A 16753-nucleotide genomic window follows, 5' to 3' on the forward strand; every position below is an offset into this window, starting at 1 on the left:
CGTTAAAACGTTGTCCGGGGAAAGAGGCTAAAAGCCTACAACTTATATTTTACTTTCTCCGAAATACCCTTAACATAAGTAGATAAATACCCCTATATATTTTTCGTTTCGGAATACTCCTTTTATCCTTAAAAAAACAAGACAATACCCATATCCATACCACAAATAGAACAAGGGAAAGTTAGATTGCCATACTTCCAATTCCATTCAAGACCTCCAACAAGAAAAAATTACGCCAAACAAGAAATAAAGCAAAAACGTAACAAGCAAATACATATACATATATAAGTAATAAAGAAATATAGTAGAAGGTAACAAGCGTACATATATACAATAGAGCAAAAAGCAACGATGGGCAAATATGCAAACACATAAGTATTTACTAAAAAATTCATACATAAAAAGAAGATCGTGACATGTGCTAATCCACACCGTATTTCTAAGCAACCATTTATTTATGCTACTTCACTACTCCAATGTTAAGTGTCTAACCATTGTTAATTAGTGTTACGTACTTAGAAATAATTTACTCTTTCCAGTATAACCCCACGTTATCTTCTCTGTTCTCATTGCCTCCGAAGGTGGCCTTTCCTCGTCACAACATTAAGCATAAAAGTTTACACCCTCCTCATTGTATATGTTGGTCACTTTTCTTGGATATGCCAAAACTATCTCAACCTTTATTCCCTTGCTCTTTCTCAATCACATTAGCTTCCTACCACCTCCGTAGGGAAGTTTCTCACACGTCCAAAAAGGAAACGAGGTTTTATTTTGAGGTTTTCAAACCTGTGAAAAGGAAGGCAAATCTTCTTAAAAAATGGTTTTGGTAGAAGCGCTTGGAGGAATTTGTTTATGTTTTGTAAGCCTTAAATTCTTGTTTTAATCCTTATTTTATCTTGTACTTGGGTGCCCTGCACCCACCCCCGAGTATATGCTTCAACAGGAATCACACAAAGGTAGATGTAGCTAATCATGATCAAATAAAACCTTAGAAATTTGGCTATATGTGTAAATTTCTTCTTGTTTATTTTATGTTTAAGTTCTTGGATTAATGTTGGGATTGTCTTTTGATTTGGTAATGCATGTTTGTTTTAATTAAAATCATGATTATCTACGTAAATTGAGTTGACTATTTAGATAAGGAAATTATCTTGCAATGTTATTGTACTTCTAAAATCCATAATTAGGACCAAAATAAATAACAAATGATGAATGTGAACCTGTGAGATCTCCAATTTCATGGTCATAAAAGACCGATTTGTTTATGCTTTATTTAAAATCAGAGTATCATTTTTAAGAATAATATTGCGAAATTTTTTCCAAAAAATATGATAAGTATATTATCAAAACATTTTCGAAGAAATATATTTTCATTATATTAAAAACGTTGGGATGTCATCGTAATACAATGCATAAGCATAAACAGAAAAAGTATAGGCCTTACAAATATCTATTATACTAACGACCTATAATCCATAGATCTCTCATCTGATCATCATACCTGTACTCTTTTGCTACTACCTGTAATACAAGAAACTGAGTGGGTTAGGTTGGGAGCCTGGTGAGCACATATGTTTTCAATCCACAATAATTAAGTTCTTTAATTTCATCAAATCATTCAACCCGATTACCCGTTCCCGTTATCCTCACTTTTTGTCCATAAAGTATCTAATTTAAGGGACCTATCCTATGGATCATCATCGGGAAGAAAATACTGCTTGGGGGATTCCTCAACAATATATGTCAGTAAGGAAACCATGAGGGGGATGGAGTACACTTGGTGAACATGTAGTTCAAAAACACCTACAGGTTGCGAGTCTGCCAGCGTTCCACTGGACTGTCTAGAATAGTCAATGGTCGTCATCTATGCTCCGCTAGATGACTAGATTAGCTTAAACATCGAGGCCTCTCATCATTTTATTTCATCTTTCATCATCTATTTCATCTACTCAACTTTACCCAACATATTTATAGGTATAAAATACATATACAGTTTAAATCAAGTAAAACGTGTATAAATCGTTCATCTATCATATATATCAAGAACACAAATAATAGGCACATGTAACACATAATTTATATTAAATATTTCATATCTATGTGTAAGATGAAAGTAATTGTGCACTCACTTGTTAAAGTGATGACTCGAAATTCAGGCAGCGCTTTGCTTCTAACAATTCTCTTTTCCTTCGAAGAAACCTAGTATCATTATTACTAGATTTTAGTCTAATATCTATTTTGACTACTTATTAGCCTATATTTATCATTAAATCAAAGTCTACTTTCATGATCTATCAAGTAAGGAACAACCAGGTAGGATCATATCGGAGGTAGGGTCCGTTTGGTATACGAAGTATACTGTTTGGAAATCCCGCTTTAAACACCTCACTAAATCACAACCTAGACATCATCCGCGTAAGTAGATCAATCAGTATAATGACTTTGAATCACTAATAAATCTTGTTTATAGGTTCATAATAACAATAATAAACTTAAACATAAGTTATACTTAAATTAGGGTAATCATAACTCACTTACAAGGGGGTTTAGCGAAGAACTGGGCTCTGCACAGGCAAAACTTCTAAGCCGAAAGCTCTTCTTCTCGGGGCCTTCTGGTGCTTCGGGACTTGCTACTAACACCTAGTAAGTTCTAGGGAAAGGCTTATAGGGTTTGGGAGAGATATGGGTGAGGAGATGTGAGAAAAAGAGTGAAAAACGCATTATATTTATAGGCTGCCAGCACCGAGTACGCTGAGCGTACTCAAGAATTACGCTGAGCGTAATGTGTTTTTAAGGGTTATGCTGAGCGTACTCAAAATTACGCTGGGCGTAATGTGCCACGTGTCGCGATCTCGTGCACATCCATGGGGAAGATGGTGCGGCTCAGATTGCGCCACGTGTCACTCGATGGTTACTCCAAAAACTAATTATCTTCTAAAATCTGTAACTTTCGCATACGAGCTCCGTTTTTGATATTCTTGATATCCATGCATCGGTATCGACGGGATCTATAACTGTTGTTTAGACTTCGTTGGCTAATTTTGACTTTATTTTTAAAGTTTTATTTTAACAGGCTTAGACAGTTTAAGTCCATTAAAAATTCATAAATTTGTCATCCGACGTCCGTTTTCAACTGTCTTTATATCGTTGAGCTCCTATTAACGAGATCTTCAATTCTCTTTTATGTTGTGTCAGCTAATAATTGATCGATCTAAAATTCTATTTCCGGGTTGTGTACTACTATGCTAAATCTTTGAAAAATCATAGTTTCCTCTAAAGAAGTGAGATTTGGACGTTCTTTTTATATACATTCTCGGTTTAATGTATACTATGAATTTCGTTTAGATCGCTAAGGCTAAAAGGTAGTTTATCAAAAATTCACTTTTTACGATACGTGATGCTGTGCTGGGTTAGTCGCAAAACTTCAACGGGTCATAACTTCTTTGTTATAAGTTGGATTTCAACGTTCCTTATATCCCAGAAATCCTTGTTACAACTACTTCAACTTTCTTCAAAGATATTGGGTCTAATTATTATTTTATTTTTGTCGAATATTTTCATTATTATTTTATTATATTGTTATAAGCATATATGTTGCACATAAATCACATAAATCAAATAATACTCAAATAACTCTTCTTCATTACTTCAAAATAGGTTACAATTGTTTATTACATCATCATAATAATGCTTAGCCAATGAAAATATGTATTGGGTGTTTAAAAAACCTTAAGTCTTATGGAAGGGTTCAACATTATTGGAAAACTTGCAAAACTTAAAGCAATTCTTGTAAATAAATTTAAGAGTATGTTTGAATTTTATTGACAATATTAGGTTTTAGTAAAGATATTGTTTTAATCAGTTTGGCAAGTAAAAGATTTGTTAGAACTTATCAAAATGTCTTAGTACCGATCCTTATTTACAACCTGGCAATTCTTATATTTTATCAAAGTGTAACAAATACATCGAGATATGAAAGACTTGATTTCAGATATTTCTTTTACTATGAACACCCCCTATTATATTTTCTATTTATTTGATCTTAAGATTTCATCTTCTTAGAATGCGATTGATTGATTTGTATCCAAGAGGAAATGAACCTTACTACCAACCATATTTCTCCCTTGTTTTCATAGTTAGTCCAAATTTATTATTTCATTATGTTGGATCTACATCTAACCCATGTGAAAAAAATACTTTTGACTATGTGTTGCCAAAACTTTTTTAGGAGATTACTAGCATAACAATTTTTTATATAGTTTTCTATTTTTTTACACTATAATAATTTATTTTAGGGTATGCATAGGATTACCTTAACTTTCATGTAAGGAAACTATGTTCTACGAGTTGAAGTGTTTGAGGTAAAAGGAAACAACTAGAGTACAATGCAACAAGAAGGTAGAGAGCTGGATGCTTAAAATTGACCAACCCTTGAAACGTAAATTCTACATGGTACTAAGTAGGCCAACTATGTTATATTAATCTGATTGTTGTCGAAAAATAATAGGTGTGAGAGAAATATAAAGGTTGCAAAAACGAGGATGCTAATATGGTCTATGATAAGATAATGTTGAACAACAATACAATTATCTAAAATAAGCTAGAGAGTGACATGAGTCACTGAAAAATAAGGGTATAAAGATTACAACCCGTGAATCTAGAAAGCTACATTTAGGAGGGAGGAGACTGTTATATTTAATGAGGAGAAAGGGAGAGACCATTCAAGGAGGAAATAGAAATATAGTTTGAGGTTATACATGAAGGATATGCCACATATGTATGATGGATTTAGGACATAAATTGAGGGAAGTGAAGTAATATAGGTATGGGTGGCATCATAAGAGAAATTAAGTGATGAAGATTCTGGTGGTTTGGGCATGTCCAAAGGAGACAACAAATGATTACAATTAAGAGGGAGTAGATGGTCACTTTTGATCATACGAGGAGACGAAGACATTGAATAAGAAATTAAAAGATAAAGTCAGGTTAGTTTGAAGAATTTGGCTCTTACCAATGGCAAACCCGTAGGAGGGTGATATGTGCATAATTAACTACATATTCAATGCATATTTCTAATACTTTTAGCTACAATTATTATTAATATGGAACAAAAGATACTTATTATGTTCAAAATAGGTTTTGTAGCTGCAAAGACTTGCTTGGGACAAAAAGGAAGCATACGAGGAGCTGGAAGCAGGAAACATGAGCTAAAACAAAAGAAGAAGAAAAGTAGACCGAAGAGCACGTCATGGTGTTCTTCAACACAACATGACGATTGGATTATTCATGACCATCAAGCTGACTTGGCAGGCACAAGATTTACTCGAAGATCATGTCGTGGTGGCGGTTAACCACGACGTGGTGATCAAATTTTTACAATTATAAAAAACCCGGACATTAGGTTGAAATAGGGGCATGCATTTGGTTTTCTGAGGTTAATTGGGATAAAAAATCTTAGAAACCCAAAAGAAAATCGAAATTGAAGTGAAGCTCAAGAATTGAAGAAGATTTAGAAAATTCAACATTGATCGAGTTGGTTTGCTTATTATACTCATGTCTAGTTTATTTTACTAAGATCTATTGTGTTTTTTTCTTCTACAATGAGAGGCTAAACACCTTTTACTTCTGTTTGGTGAAGATGAACTTGATCCATATAAGTTGATTTCGATATTTAGATGATTATATTTGATTTTACTTATGTTTTATATCTATAACCACTAGCATGTTTTAGTTCTAGTTTACATTGCTTATAAATAAGATTTCGTGTGTTAATTGATCATATTAATTGCATGAATCTATTCCCCAATTGTTTATGATCATTAGATAATTAGAGTTAGGATCAATCATATCTTAGTTTAAGTATTTAAAGCTAGTAACTTTATCTGTGTTGGAGAGCATAGTTAGTCTTAATTAGTGCTTAGTTGCTTAACTTGATCATAGGAGAGTAACTAATATCATTCATAGTCTAATTGTGCAATTTTCAATTTGGTGTTTAAGTTGTGCATACTCCTTGCTTTGTCATACATAAATTGGTAGGCCTAGATATTTGATCATAATAGCTAGATAATTGGTAATCAATATAATCTATCAATTATAAATCAACCATAGGAGAAAGTGAAATCGGATCTAAGAAGAATTATTCTTTTAATTCTTTAAGTTACTTTGTTTTCTTTGCTTGTTTAATTGCTAGTTGATACTTTAAGTTCTCATAATCTTGAAAAATCAGTAACCCCCCCCCCCCCAAATGATAGTTTGTTTCTTAGTTTAATTAAAATTTAAAAGTAGTTAATTTATTTGATTGAATTCTGTTCCCTGTGACCGACACTCGACTTACCTAAGCTATACTATAATCTGACTAGGTACACCACCTATAAGTGCATAGTTAGTAAGGGTTTCTTAGGTTATAAATTTAAGAATTGTAAGTACTTTTGTGCACATCAAAGTTTTTGGCGTTGTTTCTGGGGAACGATTTATTTGATTTATATTTTAATTGCTTTTAGTTATTCGATCATTTTTGTGGGGTAAAAACTATAAGAAGTTACTATTCTGTAATCAGTTAATTTTGCTTTTCTCTTTGAGGTACAACCATGTTGTGGTTACATCCACCACGTCGTGGTCTCACTTTAGTTAATTTATTAGTTTAGTGATTTTTATTCCTTTTACGTGTTTTTGTTTTGTTTCAATGATTTATGACCCGGGGATCTAAAACTCCAATTGTTCATCCACTAAAAGATCCGGAATCCGCTTTCCACAAGAAGAAGGACAATAAGGGCAGATTAAGCAATACTTTCAAATCCGCCAAATTCAAACTTTTTGCGAAGACTCCAAGTGAGAAGGAAGTAGGATACTAGCCATAAACATCTACCGAAGAAAGTACAGATGAGGAGGAGGTAAAAAGCAAGGTTGAAGAGATGACGGATATCACGAGAATAACGATGCGAGACTATAAGAAGAGGATATATGAAGAACATGGACTAGGTCTAGTTCCACCCGAGATACTGTCACAACTAGGAATTTTGATGCTTTGTAACAGCAATGATAACAATTGTGAACCAAAAATATGAAAGCATGTATGATGCTTATTCAATAACAACAAAATTTCCATCAAACACTCTATACAAGCACTTCAAATAGTCAACAAAGAAGTGAAAACCCTAGAGATCCCGGTTTAAGTCCATTATGGACTAGGATTTCCTTATCGGGCCTAATGGACCATTAAGCTCCCAATTTGACTATTTTAGGCTTAGGATCCTTAAATGGGCCCTAATTGGACCCACTTTCATTTATTTTAACATTTTGGGCCATAATGGGCCTAGAATGAAATAAAATATCCTAATGGACCTTATTGGGCCATAACAAATTTAATTAGCCCTAAAGGGCCATAAAACTCATACCTTAATTTTTTTGGGCCGTGAGCCATCTCCAAAGGCCAATTGGGCCGAAAATCATTTAAATGGGCTAGGCATGGCAATCGTGTCGTGTTCGGGTTGGCGTGTCGCGGGTTGGTGGGTTGGAGGGTCAAAATATGCTAACCCAAACACGACCTATTTATATATACAGGTCACGGGTTGACGGGTCACGGGTTGGCGGGTTTGGAACATAAACCCATATATGACCCGCCAACCCATTTATTTATACGGGTTCACAGGTTGGCGGGTTCGTGTGTTAGATTTGGGTTCGTGGGTCCGAATTTTAGACATTTAAGTCTTAACATCAAAATGAAAATTAAAAAAATTCATAGAAACATGTTAGAGACTTAGCCTTATAGGTTACGACTTACAAGCTTAGATCATCCACCACGAGTCAAAATGTCAAAACAGTCAAATGGTCTCTGAATCAATGGTATATATTATATAATACTTATTAAATATTAATACTTGAAACATAAATACATTTAAAAATAAAATAATTTTTTTATTAAGAATATAGACGGGTTGGCGGGTCAACCCGTTAATTTTTTTAGAAACCCATATATGACCCGTTTAATAAACGTGTTGGCGAGTTGGAGGGTTAGCGGGTTGGCGGGTTGAAAACCTCAACCCAAACCCATTTATTTCGTGTCGTGTCATGGGTCGTGTCGCGTGTCGTGTCGAGAATTGCCAGCCCTAAATGGGCCATATTATGGACTTAAGCACAAAAGGCCCAAATTCTCTTCTTCCTTCTACCTCTCTCGGCCCAACGACAAAGCATAGGAAGGGAAGCGTTGACTTTTGCCTGCCACCTCACAATTATACATGGGATATCCATGCACTCTTCCCATATTCCCATGCATGTCAACTCAATTATCTCTCTTCTCCCTCTCCTTTCTACTCTCGGCCGAAAACACCCACCCACACACACACACACCCATTTCATTCATCTTTTGCAAACAAAACTCTCTCTAGAAAAGTTCTTTCTTCTTCATCAAAAATTTCGAGATTTAGGAGCTTTCAAGTAGGATTTTCGCTAAGAGTCATCATCTAAGGTAAATTGTTGCTTAAATCCATGATCTAAATACTTCATTTCATCAAAAATCTCCTCTTAATCTATTCAAATTCGTGATTTTGCCTCTTAGAACTCATCTAAGCCAAAGATCCTCCAAGAAGCTTACTAGGCCGAGAATAGCATCAAACTTCTTCCATTTTGCTTCAAAACCGTGATCACTAGAAAAGGTGAGTTCATACCCCTCTTTTTCCGGTTTTTACAAGTTTTATGGGGGAGAATACAAGTAAAATGTGTAGATCTATGTGTATGTGTATGCTATGTATGATTTCATGTATGTATGTGTGAATTTATGTGCTTATGGTTGAATATGTAAACAAAAAAGGAAAGAAATCTTGAGATCTATGACATAGGAAGGAAAACAAACATGATCTAAGGTATACTACACTAAACATGTCAAGAAAAATACCCTATAGATTAAAATCAACATATTGTAACATAAAACCAATTTTTGGGGGTTTAATTGTCAAATAAACAAAAGTTGGGTTAAAATTGCCATTCACGTTTTTTTTAAGGATCAAAAGAGTCAAAAGAGTTACAATAAATGTTTTTATGAACATTATGCTCTTCAAATGACTTAAAATGTAAATTGTAGCTTAAAGGGCCAAATTTTGGGCCTTTCGGCCCATCAAGCCCAAAATTGCGAAAAACATGATTTTCACGGGGCTGAAATGATAAATTTCTCAAAACAGGGGATAAAAAGTTAAACAAGACTATTTCAAGGGTTAAAATGCTTTTCTTTTCCAAAAAGGATCAAAAATGTAAAGTTTTTGGATTTTGGGCTGCTTTTCTTTTCCAAAAAGGATAAAAAATGTAAAGTTTTTGGATTTTGGGCCAAAATTGTAAAAGTTGCAAAAGTTTGGGCTTTAACCGAAAAACACTTTTCTGGAAGGGCTGAAACTGCCAAAGAATAAGTTTTGTGCTAAAAATATCAATTGAGTAAGTCTATAGGTCAAATGTGTCAAAAAAATGATTTAAGGGCTTAAAATGTCTTTTTTTTTTGTATAAATGACTAAAATTGTTATTCTTATTAAAGAAGGGCTAAAAAGGGGTCAAACCAACATTTTGAACCAATTATTTTACTCTTAAGATATTTGAGTTAAAAATACCAAAAGTTACAACTCATGAAAATAGAGAGATGTATATACGTATAATCCAAATATCGTTATAAACAAATCGACCGGTCTCGTGTCGATACAAAAATAACAATCGTCCAATCAAACCTTCCAACAATTATACAATTCCTAAAACAAGTAAACAATCAAAACTTTGGTCTTGAAAGTCCAATCATGCTTGTTGGGCCTTTGTGACCCATTAACATGATTTTTGGGCCCAAGGGATAATAATAAATGTTATTGGGCCTTCTACGACCCAATTTCATATTTAAGGGACCCTCAATGGCTTTTAAGTGCTATTGGGCCTTATTGGCCCATTAGTACTGCTAGTAAGGTCCAAGTAAACAAATACAGGTCGATAACCAATAGTAATCAAAGTCAATTGGGATTTAGTGAGTAATAACGGGTGACGCCAACGGGTGTCGGTCGTAGTCTGTAGTTATAATCAAAGTAGCGAGAGTTTGTGTATAGATCTATATGGGGTTGACTCCCCCACACCTCAGCTATTCGCTACAGTTAGACTCGGCCAGTCTAGGGTGACAAAATCTTAAGATCAATTCCGGCGTTCACCAGAGTGCTAAGACAGACGAACTAGTCATTATCATGCATGGTTATCACGACTCACATAAATAAATCCAATATAAATCAAGTAATCAAGGTAAGTCAAAATCATTCATGTGATGGGATAGCAATTTGAACCGTTATATGATATTTTTATTTTCGGAAAACATCGGGTTTTCCGGGGAAGTTCAACATTTTTCACTGGTACTTTTAATACAAAGTTTTTCAATTATACACATTTTGAAATCATGATACATATATTTACGGATCTTTACACTTTCTATAAACAATGGCCTTTTCAAAAAATATTGGATTTTCTGGGTTGTTTTCGTTCCAACTACACAAAACATTTTCATATCAAACCTGCTTACGAACTCACCAACATTCCATATGTTGACCGTTTTCAAAATAACTTTTATTCTCAGGTAACAGGTAAGCTGAGGAGTAGTACCAAGTATGTTAGTGTGTTGTGCTTTTGAAAACTATCAAACATTTTATGTATGGATTTGTAATGTTAAAACAATGTACTTGATGTGAACAACGTCAGTTGTAATATATTGATGCATGGTGATGTTTATATTATGATTTATGTATATTCATTGTGATGATATTCAATTTAAGTCACGCGAGCACTCGGACGTTTCCGCCGTCTGATTTGGGGGTGTGACAGGTACTAGCTGAGAGAAGTTTCAAGCTCAAAGGGCACATTCTATCCATGCTCAAGGACATACCTTTCGCTGGGAAAGAGTATGAAGATCCTTTCATGAGCATTGACGAGGTTAAAGACATTACAAATTACTTTGATGTTCATAATGTGCAAAGAGAATCCGTTTTACTTAGGATGCTTCCTGTGACATTTACCTGTGAAGCTAAAGTTTGGTTGAAATCTATTGCACCCGGATCCATTACCACATGGGCAAACCTTCATGATGCTTTTATTGAGCAATTTAGTCCACCTTTAAAGATTTCAAAGCTCAAAAAGAAGATAGCTAACTTTTAACAAGAGGTTGAGGAATCATTGTATGAAGCATGTGAGAGATATAAGGGCTTGCTTAGAAGTTGCTCTCAATATGATCTTAATGTTCAAAAAGAAGTTTCCATCTTCTATGATGGAGTGAATGTCACAACTAGACAACTTCTTGAATCACAAGGGCCAATGACGAAAAAGGAGCCGACGACTATTAAAGAACTGATTGAAGAGTTTGGAAAGCACTAACGTGAGTACCACAATCCACGAGACGATGTTACTAGAGGAAAAGGATATGGAGGGAATGAGAACTTATATGCAATCATACCTAAACTAGTTACTATGGATAGATGAATGAAAAAATTAGATCAATCTATTCATGCGATAATAGTTGGGTGTGATAATTGTTATGGTCCACATTTAACCAAGGATTGTGACTTTGATGAAAATAGGAATAAGAAAGCACAAGTGTTCTACTCGAGTGGTGAAAAGTATGATGAAGATTGTAGGAAACCCAAGAATGAATGGTTGCCATATGAAAAGTACATGAAGCAAAAGGATGAAAAGTATAGACAAACCGGTAGAGACTTTTATCAAAAAGAGCTACCAGCACCCGTAAAGAAGATGGATTTCGAGTCGGTACTTCATAGATTTATAGAAGCATTTGAAAATAGACATGATACTACTAATGCCAATGTGATAAATCACCAAGCTTCCATCAAGAATATAGAGACTCAACTTGGTTAACTTACTACACTTGTCAATGAGAGATTACCTCATAAAAATCAAGAATCAAATTCACAACCTCTTGTCATGGAGATCTACACCGAAGAAGAGGTTCATTGTGAGCCAATAATGACCCATGAAACAACTACAATATAGCCTAAGTCGTGTTTGGAACAAGAGAAGCCCGAAGTAAACGATCAAAAAGTGAGATGTTCTCTGATGATTCACCACGTCGTGGTGATATCACCACTTCGTGGTCTCGAGAGGATGAAAAATTTCTACTTTTCATTTGTATCAGCCTCCTTTTCCATTCCTATCTCGAGCAATCAAGCATTCTATGGAGCATGAACCAAGGAAGTTTATGGAACCAGTGCTCTCACTCTCGATTAACGCCTCATTCCTCAAATAAATGGCTAAACTTCCAAAGTTTGCAAAAGATGTTATGACCAGTAGAAAGGATTTGGACAAGGCCTCAACAATAGTTCTTAATGAGTTGTGTTCAGCCGCGATTATTAAAGGATTACTAATCAAGATGGGAGATCCAGGTCAACTCAAATTACCTTGTGAGTTTGACATTCCAACTTCTATTAATGCTTTAGCCTATTCGAGGGCAAGCATTAACCTTATGCCTTACTCTTTCTACTAAAAGATCAAATTATCAAATCTCCAAGATAAAAGGATGACAATTCACATGGAAGATCACTCAACCACATATCCTAGAGGAATAATTGAAGACTTACTAGTGAAAGTGGGAAAGTTTGTTTTTCCAGTTGACTTTGTGGTTCTTGGCATAAGGAGGATGAAGAACTTCATATTATTTTGGGAAGACCATTTTTGAGTACCGCAAGAGCTCTAGTTGAAATCCACGACTCAAAGCTCATACTTCGTGTGGAAGATGATGCAATTACCTTTAAGATGAGTCCAAAATTGATTCATGAAGTGTTGGATTAGGTGTTTAAGCCCATAACCATTATTGGTATGTACTTGACCCAAGAGTAGCATGGTCCATTTGGGTTGCATGACATCGGAACAATTTGGATAGACTTTTGTGAGAAGTGGATATTTATGATTTATTAAGATATTATAAGCTCTAATATATTAATATGAAATCATATTATTTAATTAGTATTGATCAAGAATTAGTTTGGAATTAATTTTGTGATCAAAAGAGACTAATTAAATAAATGAGGATTGATTTGGTAAATCATTCATTCTTATAAAGTGGGCTTATGATCCATAGTTCTTCATGTTGGGCTAAACCCATGTGGTGACCCATGGATACTCCATGGAGGTTAAAACCCATGGATCATGAGGAATATGGAAAGTCATGAGTTACATGGTGTAACCCTAATGTGCACACTATATAAGAAGCCTCATAGCTCATGAAATGACACCTTTTAAGTGATAAGAAGTGAGGGCTAGCCGATTTGTGAAGCAAGCGTTCTTCTCTCAAGTTATTCCAATTGTTGGTGGTGTTGTGTGATTCCATTTGAAGTGCAACACTTGGGGCACTAAGTTCTTAAAGGTCCAATGTTTCCAACTACAAGAAAATGTATGTTATCTAACTTGTTTTATTACCCAAGTATCAATGTTTTGTATGCTAGTTAGGGTAATACCGTGGAAAGTTCAAGTTTGCATGTATAATAGAGAAAACATAGATCCAAGGTATTTAGGGTTGCATGTATACTTAGGAGTGTTAGAATGCTCAAAACCCAACAGTGGTATCAGAGCCTATGCTTGTTTTCAATTATACTTGATGCTACTTGGTTGGAAATGCTTTAAAAATTGATTTTCTGCTGTTCTGAATAGTGGACTCACCGAGTCCACTGGGGGACTTGCCGAGTCCAAGCACAAACTGATCCAACTCGCCGAGTTGGTTCATACAATCGACGAGTTGGTGCCCTAGAATGCAGTTTTTCGAGTTTTTTTGGATGGAATTGGACTAGGATCATTACCCTAAATGGTTTTCGAACTTATAAACCTGTTTTTGATGTGGTAATGATCATGCTTATCCAATTTATAAGATAATTATCAAAGTTTCATGTTTTGTATTAGTTTATATGGTTAGTCTAATTACATGAAATTTGTTTGATGTGAATTGTCTTGTTCTTATGAGTTTAATTTAGATCATAGACAAATTGTTTGATTTTCTTGTTAGACTTTTTGATCTAAATGATTTTGATGAATTCCATAACTTGTCCTCAATTTATGGAAAATGAAAAGTTTTCTTTTAAAGAAATCATTAAAGACATAGGTTATGAACTTGAAGAGTCTTTTTCTCATAAATGGTTTTTTTATGAACTACATAACTTGCCCTCAAGTTATGGAATGTCAAGAGTCCGTTCATAAAATCTTTATTAAACTCATAAGTTATGGATTTCAAAAAGTTTTGAAAGTTACAAAACTTGAAGTTTTGGAATTTGTAAATGTAAAAGTCTAACTTTTGAAACATTTAGTTCCAAACCCTAGAATTTTAAAAGTTTAAAATTCAATCCTTATACTATTATAATATTATATTTTAATATTTATATATATGTATAAGAGTAAAGTTAGTCTTACCGTTAGTAGGCCTCATTCACGAAGCCGGTCTATAAGAAAAATATAAGGTTACTGCCTATAAAATGACAGTTTAATGGGTGCCCACTCTCACCCACCGCTTCCTTGACTGGTGGAGGGTCGTTAGCCGAACGGGTAGGATAGGACTCTGATTCTCCCTTCATTAAAAGTATAATGATAAATATTAAGTAACTAAACTCTTATAAATTCCCAAATCTTAGTTACTTAGGAAAATGTGAATATGGTGCTAACCCATGAAATTGCACTTTGCACCTTGTTAAGTCGTTAGTGGAGCGTGTGTGGTTAACCAACACACTAATCTAGACCAAAAATGCATGGAAAAGGGTAGCTTGATGTTAATCATGGATCAATGGAGTGTGTGTGGTTAACCAGAACATTGATTAGGTGGTTGTAACATTGGGTGTACCAAGCTAATTTTCATGGGTATTCACACCTTGTTTGTGATCCTCGGCGTCTCGGTCACAAACTTGAAGGGCACACTCGAGATTTAAACATGTCATTGGATTTTTCAATGAATATCAAAGGATCTAGAAGTTTCATTTCACTTAAAACCTAAAATTCTTTTTTCGTTTTTCGTTGTGGAAATTGGTAAATCGTCATTTACCTACCTTGAAATATTTTGCAGTTTGGATAATGACATCCCTCTTCCAAATTGTAAAAAAATTGTGTTGGGTCCTAGCCTTAATATTTCATTTGGGTGTTATATTAAGGACTAAATCAACTAACTTGAATTTCTCCCATTGTATATGTCTAGTTCAGACAACTGTGGTCTTCCCAAATCATTTGGAACAAGCTTTCCTCTTGAAGATGATGTCCCGTGGTTGGATCATGGAAGTCATACTCCACTTCCCCCACCTCCTTCAATAATTCTCCCTAACCCACAAGTTCAAAGACTTGAAAAATTCAAGGTCATCACTCAAACCCTACTTGCAATATAACATCAAGATGGAAGGCCTGTGTGTACTAACGTCTTGGAGATGAAGTCACATATTGACAGACAGAGAGTATTGGGTGTCGTTGTCTCGAGGAAGTTGGATATTGACTAGGTTCTTGAATCACTTCCTGATTCATATAGTGAGTTCATTAAGGACTACTATGTGACAGACCATGACATGACCCTTATTGATCTTACCTATTTTGTAACACCGGATTCCTGGTACGATTCCTGTTTATGTATTTTTTTCATTTTGCCTTGGACCCAGTGAGTTGGGGGCCCGACTCACCGAGTAGGAGCGATTTTGGCACAGGATTTAAGTGGGGACTCGGCGAGTCCATGCTGGACGAGTAAAACCCTAACCCGTGTGTTTGCACCCTATTTAAACACTCTAACTCGACCTCCCTTGTCCCTAACACTTCCAAAGAGATGTAGAGCGAAACCCTAGCCCCCATATTGTTCTTGTGAGTGATTTTTGGCTTTGTGAAGGAAGTTTGGAGCTTAGAAGAAGGAGGAGGACCCGCTACCATGACATGCTACGGGCTAACATCCAAGAGCATGTTAGCTTTTAAGCTTGCCCTACCCTGGAGTCCATGATTGCCAGGGCAAGGGAGAGGGAGATTGATTTGGAGCATATCCAGAAGAGGAAGGGTGAGGAGGGGCAGGTGGCTGGGGCTTCGGGGAAGAAGCCCAAGGGATCAGATGGTAGGCCGAAAGGTCAAGGAGGATCGGGCTGCTGTAGGAAATGCGGCAGGTCGCACGAGGGAGCATGTAGATTGGGATCGTCGGGCTGCTACAAGTGTAGCAAGACGTGACAATTTAGCAGGGATTGTACTGCCCCTGCTTCGGTTGTTCAGACATCTGAGTTGCTGTGTTTCCACTGCAACCAGAGGGGCCACAAGAGGGCCAATTGCCCTCAGTTGACAGCAGCAGCAGCGCCGGTGAAGGCGCCAGCCCCAACGACCCTGGGGATCACAGATGGCCGGCAGGTCAAGTCGGAGGCTCCAGTGGTGAGGAGTCGGGCCTTTCAGCTGACTATAGAGGAGGCACGCACCACACCCGATGTGGTGACGGGTATAATTTCTTATCTATGCTTTTATGTTATGCTGCTATAATTTTGATATGTTACATGTATGTGCCTTGTTTAGGATCGTTCCATGTGAACGGTATCCCAGTTCAGGTGTTGTTTGATTCGGGGGCTACCCGATCATTTGTTTCTCTTATGCTTAGCAAGAAGTTTCTTGAGTCCTCGGGCATGTTGGATTGCCCTCTAGAGGTTGAGATTACGGATGACCGGTCGGTGCGAGCATCAGAGGTCTTCTGGGATTGTGTATTGAGATTGTTTGAGTAACGGTATCTGGTTGACCTGGTTCCCATTCCGTTGCGGGGAAA

The 16753-nt window shown here is 35.9% G+C and overlaps 1 non-coding gene across 1 annotated transcript; it reads right to left on the minus strand.

The window, feature by feature from the left end:
- Positions 1–11127: 11127 nt before the first annotated feature.
- On the minus strand, positions 11128–11234 carry LOC145065111 (small nucleolar RNA R71). Its single transcript, XR_013688262.1, has one exon. It is a non-coding gene; the product is annotated as a small nucleolar RNA R71 (small nucleolar RNA).
- Positions 11235–16753: the final 5519 nt, after the last annotated feature.

This window comes from Lactuca serriola, chromosome 7 (assembly GCF_051521515.1).
Source record: "Lactuca serriola cultivar US96UC23 chromosome 7, Lser_US96UC23_V15, whole genome shotgun sequence".
Classification (NCBI taxonomy): Eukaryota; Viridiplantae; Streptophyta; class Magnoliopsida; order Asterales; family Asteraceae; genus Lactuca; species Lactuca serriola.